This window comes from Desmodus rotundus, chromosome 11, assembly GCF_022682495.2.
Source record: "Desmodus rotundus isolate HL8 chromosome 11, HLdesRot8A.1, whole genome shotgun sequence".
NCBI classification, from domain to species: Eukaryota; Metazoa; Chordata; class Mammalia; order Chiroptera; family Phyllostomidae; genus Desmodus; species Desmodus rotundus.
In genome coordinates, this window is record NC_071397.1 from 96,566,377 (window position 1) to 96,578,803 (window position 12,427).

Here is a 12,427-nt window from a genome sequence, read left to right on the forward strand (position 1 = left end):
ACATCTTCCATTTGATTTATTCCAGTCTATTTGATGGTTTTTGTTGTTATTGTAATGGTATTGTCTTTAAGCTTCATTTTCTAGTATTTTTGCTAGCATACAGAAGTACAGTGCTTGTATCAGAGTTGTGTTATTATCGCCCCTTTGAGGGTCATGTCTTTTTTCTCTATTTACTGTTAAGATTTCCCCTGCTTTTACTCTGATCTTCAGCAGTCTTAGGATGTGCTCGAGTCTGGTTTACTTTTCTGTGCATCTTGCTTAGAGGTCAGGATTTCTTGAATCTGTGGCTTGATGTCTTTTGTTAGTTTTGGGAAACAGTTTCTGCCCCATTCTTTCTCCTCTCCTGGAGTGTTAATTACACATACATTGCTACTTTCCATACAGTTCATTTATCTCTTTCACTCTTTTCTCCATTTTCATATGCTTTTTCCCTCTTTGCTTCAATTTAGATTTTGGAACTGATCTTCCAGTTTGCTAATTCTCTCTTCTGCTTTTCACCTACCAGTAAATCTAGTTTTTGAATTCTCGATTCAGGGTTTGTTTTTTTTTTCAGTCCTAGAATTGCCATTTAATAATACTTTTTAAATAGATTCCAGTTCTTGGTGAAATCCTCCCTACAGGGTAGGGCAAAAATGGAATTACAGTTGTGAGTATGAAAAACACAGAGTTTATTCTTGCATTATTAATAATAAATTATTGTATTGTTTTCCATATGAACAACTGTAAACCTACCTAGGCCCCACCCAGTATTTTAATCTATTTCTATGACCATTTCAGTCACAGTTTTTTTCAAGTTTGAGTTTGAGAACCTCAATGTCTGGATCACCTGTGTTTTCCTTTCTATTATCTTGGAGCTTTCTCTCTCTTGAATTTCGGTCATTGGTCATATTTTCTGTCATGCCTGGTAATGTGGACTGAACAGCCGCCATTGTGTATAATAAATTCTAGAGAGCCTAAATGATGGTTACCATCCTATAGAGGGGGTTAATTACATTCTGACAAGCAGATCACCTCGACCCAGGCAAGAACTGAGCAGACTGGAGCTGAGTTTCAGGTTTTACGAGGGCACTGAGTCATGCCACCCTCACGCCAGGGGGTGGCCCGTCCGTGGTCTCTGTTGCAAGTTTGGAGGATGTGCCAGGACTCCTCCTTTTTTGGAGGGTCCTGGACTCTGGCTTCTGTCTTCCTAGCACCACGAGACCACTAAAAACTCCAGTAGTGTAGTTGCTTGGTTTCTAGTGATTGGACTATGTCTCCTTACTTTAAAAATAGGTCAGTGGCTTGAGGGGAAATTGCACAGGGAATGTGGGGTGCACTTCTCCAGGATGCTGGCCCCCCAAATATTTTCTGTTTGATAGCCCTGAAGTCTACTTTTATCTCCTTAGACCAGTGAGACTCCTGCAGCACTAGGCAATTTATGTATCTGTCTCCGTCTTGATGTATAGCTAACTCTGTCTCAATCTCTCTATATATATCTATATCTAAACTATCCAGCTCACTTCAATGCATTCTATTTCACTCCAGACCCTGACCCCTTAAGTCCTGGGTGCTTTGGCTATTCTTCATTGTTTTAATAGTGTCTTGATCTGGAAGGGGTGTTTTTATAGTTATTTTTTTGCAGGAGAGCTAGTCTGATACCAGCTATTCATATATAGGTGCAAGTAGAGGTTTCCCATTCCTTAATGTTTAAAGAATACTATGTTGTCACAAATATGCATGATGCGAAGGGACTATTCCTTCTCTCCTATGATGCTTCTGTGTTTGCGGGGTCTCACTGCTTGATTGGGCATTTGACTTCAGGCAGACTTGGATAGTCTGACAATTTGGCCAAAGCTTCCATTACTTTCCATTAGTCCCTGAGGACTTGAAGTTCCTCACATTGATTCTGGGGAACAGAATGGTTTTCCTTGGCTGCTTAGCTGCCGGGAGTGTGGCTGCAGCAGTATCAGATGATTCCCCAACGGGCAGGGGTCAGCCTTGAAGAATCCACTGGGGCAAACATGTCTTTGTGCCCCCCAAAGCGCAACAAGGGGGAGAGGCTTCAGCAAACAAGTCCCTGTTCAGAGATGGGCGTCACTGTGCCTAGGGAAACGGTTTCCACAGGAAATAATAATAAAAAGTAGCATTCTTTTTATTATTTGGGAATAACTGGGAAGAAATGGCACTTGAAGTATCCAGATTTAAAAATAATGTAAATGACAGAGGAAATGTGTGATATTATATTTATTTATTATAATAAATCAATAGCGTTATTGTTACGGAGCCATCCTAGGGCTGCCTGGCCAGGATAAAGTAAGAAAGAGTGGTGCCCAGCACACTTCCCGGATCTTCGCCCTCTCTCTCTCCTTCTGCCTTCTTCTATTTGGTTTTTTTGTGTGTCCTCCTCCCCAGAGACCGTGGCTGAGGGTAAGGAAACCCACAAGAAAGCATGTTCCGTGTCATCGGATGCATTTACAAACACTTTCTTGTCACGTGATAGAACCTTTCTAGTAACAGGTTGTGCTGGTGGCTGCCTTTGTTGTCCCAGTGATTTCACTGCCAAGTCCTTCGGTTTACAGAAACATCCCTCCCATTAAGGAAAGACTTACAGGCTAATTATTGGGCAGATTACCCTAGAATGGATCCAGAAACATCTTAGGTACCGCGCAGAACACAGCAGCCCGGTACATGTTGCTAAGTCACCCTTGGTTGGGTTTCTAGGGTAACTGGCATCTCCAAATCCCTGAGCTTGTTGTATTCAGGCTATTCTTAGTATGACGGGTGCTCCAGGCCCTGACCGACTGTAATTCTTTTCACTATTCATGGCTTGGCTGCCCTCCTTCCTTGCTGCCCATTCTTTCCTCAAACCCTTACAAACTGACCCCACCACTCCTTCAAGGGGCTCCCAGAGGACAGTGCCCCCCCCCCCCCACTGGCTTCTGATGCTGCGCGCTTGCGCCAGACCTCCATGCAGCTCTCTAGCGGCTAACGCCAGTGAGCACCCTGTTCCTTCCAAAACCTGGCGCTTCCCCGGCTTCTTTGGAGTTGCACCGCGGGATTTGTCCTCTCTCACCCACCCTTCCTTGTTGATTTTGCTCGCTCCCACCCCTGTCCCTTAAATACCAGCATTCCCCAAGGTTCTGCCCTGAGCTACATTCTTTTCTTGCTCTACATATGTATTCCCACTTGACTCTATCCACTCATATGCTTATTAAAATAATGGACTGATGCAGAAAAGCCTAATGGAGAAAATTTTTAAAATCGCACAAAACATCACTGATGACATTTGTTATCTATATTTATGTATAGAGTTCCACTATTTTATAAAAATTGGACCACTCTATATATGCATTTGATAGCGTACTTTTTAAAACTCTATAATATGGCCCTGGTGTGGCTCAGTGGATTGAGTACCAGCCTGTGAACTAAAATGTTGCCAGTTCAATTCCCAGTCCCGGCACGTGCCTGGGTTGTGGGCCAGGTCCCCGGTTGAGGGTGTACAAGAGGCAACCAATCGATGTATCTCACACACTGATGTTTCCCTCCCTCTCTTTCTTCCTCCCTTCCCATCTCTCTAAAAGTAAATAGATAAAATCTTTTTAAAAAAGAAAAAAAGACCTCATCTCCAAACACAGTCACATTCTGAATTACTGGGGATTAGGACTCAAAATCAGGGATTTTGAGGGTGCAGGGGACATACTTCAGCCCACAACACATATATTTCAAAAAATGATGCTTCATTCATGCCATTTTTTCAAATATTTAAACAATGCTATGGTACTGGCCTTTCATCCTTGGTTTTGAATCTTTCTTTTTATACCTTGGATTGAGGATGAGTAGAGTTTGAGCAAAGGTCCCAACTAAATGCCAGCTTCCACTGTGAGACTGCCCACGGTTGGTTATTCTGGAGCCCACGCCAGCAGCAGGTACATAAGGGGTTATTCCTGCAGCGTGGCCCCAGGCTCGTGTACGCCATCCTGGTGGCGATTCTTCCACTCTGCCTGTGGGCAGATCATAGTCACCTCTGGTCACTACACTTAACACCAGGGACTGGTCCTCCCGCATGTCTGCATCTCCTTGTCTCCAGAGCGTGCCTGGGACTCCCAGGGGGTAGATGAGATATAGCTCATCGCCATGACTCGAATTTACCTTGGGTTCCAAGACTTTCTCAGGTTCAAACTTGACATTTTTCATATCTTATAGACTCCTTTTGTCTGCTTTTTTTTCTTCTCAGTTTTCCCCTTCCATACTCTTTTTTTTTTTTTCAGCCTACAAGAGCTTTTTCAAAACTTTGCCTCAAGCTCACCAAACACTGCTGTTAATCTAGACATACTGGTTTCACTGTTAAAATACCAAAGTTAAGACAACAGAATTTTTATTAGCCACTTTCCCTCAAGCCAAGAGGGTAGTAAATATTTAACAGAGAAGAGCTGATTGAGATCAGGCAACATGATTAAGTTTTTCTTGTGGCGATGGCTTCACATGTGAACAGAGCCATCCTGGGGCCCGACAAATATTGACATGTAACTGAGCACTTTACCCTGTTGACACTTTCCCAGTGAGTTACGCATGCCTTCCTTCTTTTCCAGGTATTCCTCCTAACCTGTGTTTGACGGCTCTCTTGTTTTGCTGACCCTCAATAATCACCCCTGCCAATGAAGCGCTTCTCTGTATCTCAGGGTGTGGGTGTGGCCCTTCCTCCCCAGTGGGAGGCAGGCCAGGAAGGGACTCAGGAACTGCAGAATAGGGAATGTCAAAAGGAAAATTCTCTTGCATTGGGTAGCTTTTGAAGGGTAGATATTTTTTTAATCTGAGAAAACACATTGTTTGAAAACGCTTATATTCATTTCTAAACCAATCAGGTATGGAAGTGAAAAGATGGTCCTGTGTTCTTCAAAATAGATGAAGAAATATTGCAGAGTTATGAAAAAGTTTGGATGCTAAAATGTAACAATCTTCCCTGTGTCAATCATACAGCTTAAGCTCTGGATGCTCTTTTTCTTCTTTCCTCCTCCTTTTTCAGAAAGAACAAATATCCTGAATTTTCTCTTTGGCATCCTTTGAATTTTTTTGAAATTTAGTCTACATGTATATAACCACAAATAAAATCCCCTGTTATAATTCACATAAAAACATAATACATGTAGGTAACCATCAGCAAATTTCTTTTTATTCCATATCGTTTTTGAAATTTATATGTTTATTCTTATAGTTTCCATTTTTCCATTTCACTCTGTATGGTATTGCACCATATGAGTAATGTATGGTTTATCTACTTTCCCACTAATGGGCAATGTTTCAAATTTTAATTCTTGTTACTATCAAAAAACACATCGCTCCAGTGAATGCACTGTACCTGTCTCTTCTGAGCAGCAGGAAAGACCTGGGTCAGTGCAGTTAACGAGAGCGCCATTGTTTCGCCTCCTCACCGGCACTTGGTGTTGGTGCAGCTGGCTTTTCATTATCACCAACATTTACTACTAACTTTTGCCCTGGGTGATGGGGAAGGGGTTAGAGAACACAAATCTAAATCCCAGCCTGCTCAAACTTTATCTTTACGTGGAAGTATGAACAGATTCAAGTATTAGTCACAGGTTTCCATAAGAAAAGACATATTGACCAGGGGTTTCATTTGAATGTGCATTGGATTAAAAAATATACATTTCTTTTCTGTATTTAAGGATGCGCAACAAATATCCCTCTCTTAATTATCCATAGAGGGACTGTAATTACATTGAGTTTTGAATAAATCTGTCTTGTCCCCTCCCGATTTAGTAAACTTCCACTCCTCAGCTTCTACTCCTAACTGAGACTGTGAACTGCTGGGACGTGGGGATGAGCTAGCCTATGACCTCCTACGATCCAGACAGGGAGCCAGCACGCGGCTGTTCCCCTCTGAGTGGGAGATGTGAAGGCTAGAGGTGGAGAAGCTGAGTCAGCATCAGGACACCCTCCTGGGAAGGGGATGGTTTGAGGAATCCCTGAGCCAGGGGCGAAATGGCAGCCAGGGACTGCGCTAGTTTCCCTCACAGGACACAACTGAGCAGGAATCCACAGAACAGTAATACAGATCTGCCATGAGATTTCCACCACGGGGCGCGACAGAATAACTGGTGCCTGACTAACCTTCTCTCCATAAGTGGTTAAAAAACGAATCAGAAGGCATCAATTGCCTGTTCGGGATGTTGCACAACAGGCAGAAAATGGGGCGAGCACCACAATTGGGTCAGCTCTTTGCCTGCGGGTGTTTTCTGGGCCATGGCGCACCAACAGAGCGGCTTACGTTCCTTTAACAGTCTCGCTGATCCATGGAGGCAGAAAAACATGTTCTCATAAAAGATAGAAATAGATAGAAATAAACATATACATTTTCCCCTAAAAGGAAACAGGCCTCCTTGGAGAGGAGACAGACTGCAGGGCTGGGACAGGGAAAGCACAGGATGGGCCTGGAACACCCTTTGGGTCAGTCAGTCGGGAAGAAGGTGCTCCTGGATGACTGGGTCATGTCACGTGACAGGAATTAGCTTGAAGGGGCTCTTGCCAGCCAACTCTGGGACAATTTAAATATCAAAATAACTGTAATAATAGATTACAACGCATTGATATCATAAATGTCTATGAGACCATATTAACATAGACAAACCAGTGAAAAGAGATATAAATGAGAAAAAAGGAAAGTTTTTCCTTACCATAGCATGCTAAGAATGGTGGGCAGACAGGAGGAAAGAGGAACAGAGGGGAAGGCAAGATGGAGAGAGAATGAGGAAGGAAGGAGAGAAGGAAGGAAGGAAGGGAAGAAGGATTAAAAAATCTTCAATAGATACTAAAATTAGTGGGTAAGAGTTTGATGAAGAACAAGATATTTAGTCTTTGTAATTATTAATAACAAGGCAAAAGAATATACTGGGAAATCCTGGTGGAAAAATCTTACACTGATAGAAATGAACGTCACAAATATTGGGACAAACCAACGTCATAGGCCTTTTGACCTGATGCTGAGAAAGACACAGCACTTTACTGATACTCCTCTCAAAAATGTGTGACCTGCCCTGCCCTAGCTTGCTTCAAGCATTGTCCCATAAACTGAAGGGTCACAGGTTCGATTCCCAGTCAGGGCACATACCCAGTGTCATACCTCTCTCTCTCTCTCTCTCTCCCTCAAAGCAATAAAAAGAAAATTTTCTTGGGTGAGGATAAAATACATTTTTTTAAATGTACGACCTGATTTTTTTCTCAACATATCTAAATGAGCGACATAGAAAAGTTGGAAACAATCCCAGCTTATTAATAAAACTTATACCTATGTTGTTCCCGAAGAGGTGTAAGATAACTAAAGTATAAGTAATTATGCTATGTTCTGAAATAATTTTAAACTCAGAAATAAGTCTGTACCAACCCAAATTAAAATGTCTGTTATGGTGAAATATTATTATAGGAACAATAGAAAGTTATAAAAGTGAAAATTTCTAGCAAATATATTTATACTCTTATTGCATTATCTTTAATTAAGAATATCCATGATATTTTTATACTCCAAATAGAAAAATCTTTGGATTCTACTAATGTATAGCAGAGGTTTGTGGGAGAATAAGAACATTACTTTATGAATTAGCCATCTGTCTACGGACCCCCAGGAGAAACCTTCATGAGTAAGTAGAAACTCTCATAAAGGTCTCAATTTTCTTTTGAAAGAAAATGACATGAACAGTGGAAACTTCTGAGAAAAGGGAAAATAAGAATACGATTAACACGTGCATATGAATTTACTGTTCACAAGGCACTTCCACACAGAACCCACCTTTGAGGTAAGTAGGTTTCAGTTATTCATTCAATGAGGTTTTTATTTCCCAGAAATGCCAAGGATGCCAGGAAAAGTCTGTTCTCAGACCTGGTTTCCATGTATTCTGAAACACCAAACACAATAATAATAACACCAAACACAAGTCGTCTCAGTGGCTGGCTCAGAAGGAGCATAAGACATTTCTCAAAATCCATTCCTTACCGAGGAGATCAGAGGTTCCTGAAATCCACTTTGGATTCTTTCGGAATTCTTTCTGACTGAGCAGCATTTTTAGTTGAGATAAGTGTTCCTTTGTTTTGCTCACGTCCTTGGTGGAGCAGGTGGGTGCTGACTGTGCAGATGTAGGTGTTCTGGGAACAGGGAGCGGGCTCTCACCTTTGCGACCAGACTCGGCACTCAGGGCACTCAGCGGTGGGCTCTGGGGTCTCCTGCTCGGCTTAATTTTAGCAGAGTTGTTTCTTATCGCTGGTAGGCAGCAGCTCCTTTTACCATTACGTTTTCTGCTCTGGTGCGCGTTTGACAAGTTATCAACAAGATAGTTTGAGAGCCTTGTACCTCTTGGTAATTTGTGCTTCTGGAAAATTGAGTACATACTTGTATTTTTTGGGGGGGTTGCCTCTTAATTAACAAGTGTCTGTCTCAGGTGTCAGTTCTGGCTTGGGCTCCAGGCACATTCCAGATTTACCCAGCACCTGCAGCGGGAGGCAGTATGGACTTGCTCCTTCAAACGTGCTCTCATCGGAGCGAGCAGCACTGCCAGAAGCAGCGGGCCTGACCCAGGCGACCATCTCATGTATGTGGTCTGCACACGCATGGCCGAAACCTACTGAGAGCCTGCCCTGGATTTTACTGTGAAGAAATGCCAGACAAACCCAAACTGAGCAACACTGTACAAAATACATGGCCTGTACTCTTCTAACGTGTCAAGAACAAAACACTAAAAGAAAAGGGGGAGGCTGTTCCATATTAAAGGGTACTGGAGGGTCCCACTGTGTAAGTGCCTGTACAATCCTGAACGAGATAAAATTGGCTGTACAGGACGTTGTGAAGACAATTGCTAAAAGTGGAACATGGGCTGTGTATATGTGTGTATCTACTTTCTCCTATAATTACATGAGCCTGAAGAAGGATGTAAACCAAGTTGTTAACATTGGTAACTTGGGAAAGAGTGGGCGTGGGGGATGGAGAGGGAAAATACTCTGGTCATTTTTAAAAAGCATACAGGGTGAAAGCATGCATGATGTGATTCTATTTTTGTTACATGGCATGGATACAGGTGTATGTGTGTGTATATGCATAAACGAATTATATAAGGATATTCAACAAATGTTAATAGTTGATAAGATGACGGGAATTTGAACTTTTTCATTTTTAATACTTAGGTGTAATATCTTTAAAAATGTTTTTTAGTATTGTTTTTAACAATACTAAAAAGTAATTTTTCACTGCTAAAAACGGCAAGAAAAAGTCACTTGGGGAAATTACAAGAAAATTTTGGATTCAATTTTTTCTGTCTCTCCCAATTTTTCTTGCAGTGCTGAGTTTATTACTTTTAACACCTTAGTGTTTCAACACAAGGTGTGCCCAGGTGTGCTGAGTACATGTAGAACAGGAGGGGATTGGGGTGTCTGGGTTTCTGAGGAGTTTTGTTGGTGTGGGAGCTTCAGAACCTACTCCCTGCCGTCTCAGGACACTTGGAGGAAATCCCTTTCTGGCAATTTCAAAGTCCTCCCCCTAGGACGTGTCCCTCGGCCCCTCTGTACTTTGAAACTACACTGGGTGCACACTCAGGACCTGAGTATCTTTCTCCTTCCCCAAGGATGAGACCGTACTTCCTCTGGGCTGCCGTCAGGTATTCTGAGAATTGCGGAGGTGGGTCTGTGGAATGCTTTGAGCTGCTCACGTGAAAGGAACAAAGCTCTAATTTCCTTGATAACATGACCCGTGTTGTCAATGCACCGTGTGTCAGATGACAACAGGGAAAAAGACCCGCTGGAATCAAAGATGCAGCCGGCTGTCCAGGGAGGGCCAGTGTGGGGTCCCAAGTGCTCCTGGTGGTGATGGCTTTGGTAGCTTCAGGAGGATGGTCGCACAAAGAAGGTAAAGAGTTAATGTTGCCCTGGCTGGTGTGGCTCAGTGGATTGAGTGCCGGCCTTGGAACCAAAGGGTTGCCTGTTCGATTCCCAGTCAGAGCACATGCCTGGGTTCTGGGCCAGGTTCCCAGTAGGGGGTGCATGAGAGGCAACCACACATTGATGTTTCTCTCCCTCTCTTCCTCCCTCCATTCCCCTCTCTAAAATAAATTAATTAAATCTTAAAAAAATATAAAAGAGTTTGTGTAACCTGCTCATCCCACCCTGCATAGGTTCCCTCCCCTCCCTGACTATCCTAGGTGTTTTCTGGAATCCTCTCCCACGTGAACTACTTGCACTTGAATCTTGCCCTGTCTACTCCAACCAGAAACATCACATGTCTTTCCACCATTCCTGTTCCGTGAAATGCTAACCCCTTTTGTTCTGCCCACCCAAATTGTCACAGCCCTGGGAACCACTTTTTCCCTTTCCTCTGAAATCAAGGTACTCTTCTCTACTCATTGGGCAATTAGTCAGACACGGCGCCCTCGTTCCTTCGTGTAGTGGGCTAGAGTAGAAAAAGCGGGAATCGGACATATATACTTGGCCTCCAGTCCTGGCTTGGGTACTTGCTGGCTGTGAAGCCGTGGGCAAACCACCCAGCTTCTCTGATCTTCAGTGTCCTCCTCTGTGAAATACAGATCGTAATCCTTGCCTCGTTGCATTGTCCTCTGGATTTAATGAACTGACTCCATAAGGAACCAAGATAGGATACTCCAGAATAGGTAGTTATCTTTATTACATTATTTTCTCTCATGATTTACTTTCTCATGCACCTCCATCTTGTCTCCTGAACTAGAGTGTAGCTTCTCTGCCATGTTTAACTTTTCATGCTGCTTTGCACATGAGCAGGTATTACATAATTACTCTTTATTTTTCTAAAGCTTTACATCAGAGAAACTCTTTCAATTCAAGATTCCTTTATGGATTATTTCTTATTGTGAGGCACTCTCAAAGAATTTTTAGCAGGTCACTCCCTTTTGGGGCCTCGATTGCCTCACATGCAAAACAGGTGTTTTGGTCAATAGTTCTAGTGGGTTGGCCAAAAAGTTTGCTTGGTTTTTTCCCGTAAGATGGCTCTAGTAGTGCTTAGTTGTCTTCAACGTCATCCAAAATAATTTTGTTAGACTATATTGTGACAGCTATCATATCAACGTGTGTTTAAAAAAAACACATCAAAATTGGTGATTTTTTGTGTAGCCATTGTAATATTGAAGATGGAAGAAAATATGCAACATTTTCAGCATATTAAACTTTATTTCAAGAAAGGTAAAAATGCAACTGAAACACAAAACAAGATTTGTGCAGTGTGTGGAGAAGGTGCTTTGACTGACTTGGAACATGTCAAAAGTGGTTTGTGAAGGTTTGTGCTGGAGATTTCTCATGGACAATGCTCCACAGTTGGGTAGACCAGGTGAAATTGATAGCGATCAAATTGAGACTTTGAGACCAATCAACATTATACCATGTGGGAGACAGCAGACATACTGAAAATATCCAAATCAATGAGGCTATTGGTGAAAGTGAAAAATGTGTCTTTTATTTTACGGGAAGAACCATACGGACTTTTTGGCCGACCCAGTAGATGCACTGAGGTCCTTCTGGCATTAAAGTTTGGGATCTGCACATTCCCTGAAGGCATGTACTGTGTGTTATTCTGCTTTCTGATGCCTCAGCCGTTAATACAATGGTAGTCACAAGTCACTGACTTCCCAGTACATGTAGAATCCATTCTGGACACCTTGCCAGGGCTGTCACCTCCCAGTCGTGCCTCTTACCACCTGCCCTCTCTCCATTCTGGCCAGTTTTTGTTTTTTTGGTACCCCTAGAACTTTTCAGGCTCCATCTGTCTCAAGGCCTTTGCAGTTGCTGTTTCTCAGCATTTGGTTCTCTGCCCAATGCCTCCTCTGCGGAGGTCTCTCGCTACACCTCAGACAACCCCACAGCCCTGCTTCTTCTCATTCTTGAATCTGCTCTCTGAAATTCGTACTTATTTGAGTTCATTGTTTGCATTTTATTTACATTTAATGTTTTGGCTTTCTACCTTTCCCTCTGGCCTCCCCAATATCTTGGATCCTTTTATACCCCTGCTGCTAAAATAGTACTTAGCACCACCTAGGCCCCTAAATAAGTGCAAAAAGAATGAATGAGCTCTACCATGCCTTAGAGAGTAATTCCTAGGTGGCGAGCTAAAATCTGTGGCTGTTGTGCCAGGTTCTAGTGAACGTCTTTGGGCATGTGTCCCGTGAGAATTCATTGCCGTAGTTCTGAGTAAACGTGGAGCAGGAAGAAACAGGAATTCCTAAGAAGACAAATGCAAACAATCACAGCAGCTTATCTAGAAACTCACTTGTAATGGGAAATTCAGATATACGTAAAAAGAAATGATTCATTTTTTTGTTATGAACATTTCAAACGTAGACATAAGGAGATGTGGTAGATAAGAACAGTGAACCCACCTGTACACTGTGGCGGGCACAGGCTGGAGTGGCCCTCACCCCACTGTCCACGCCCT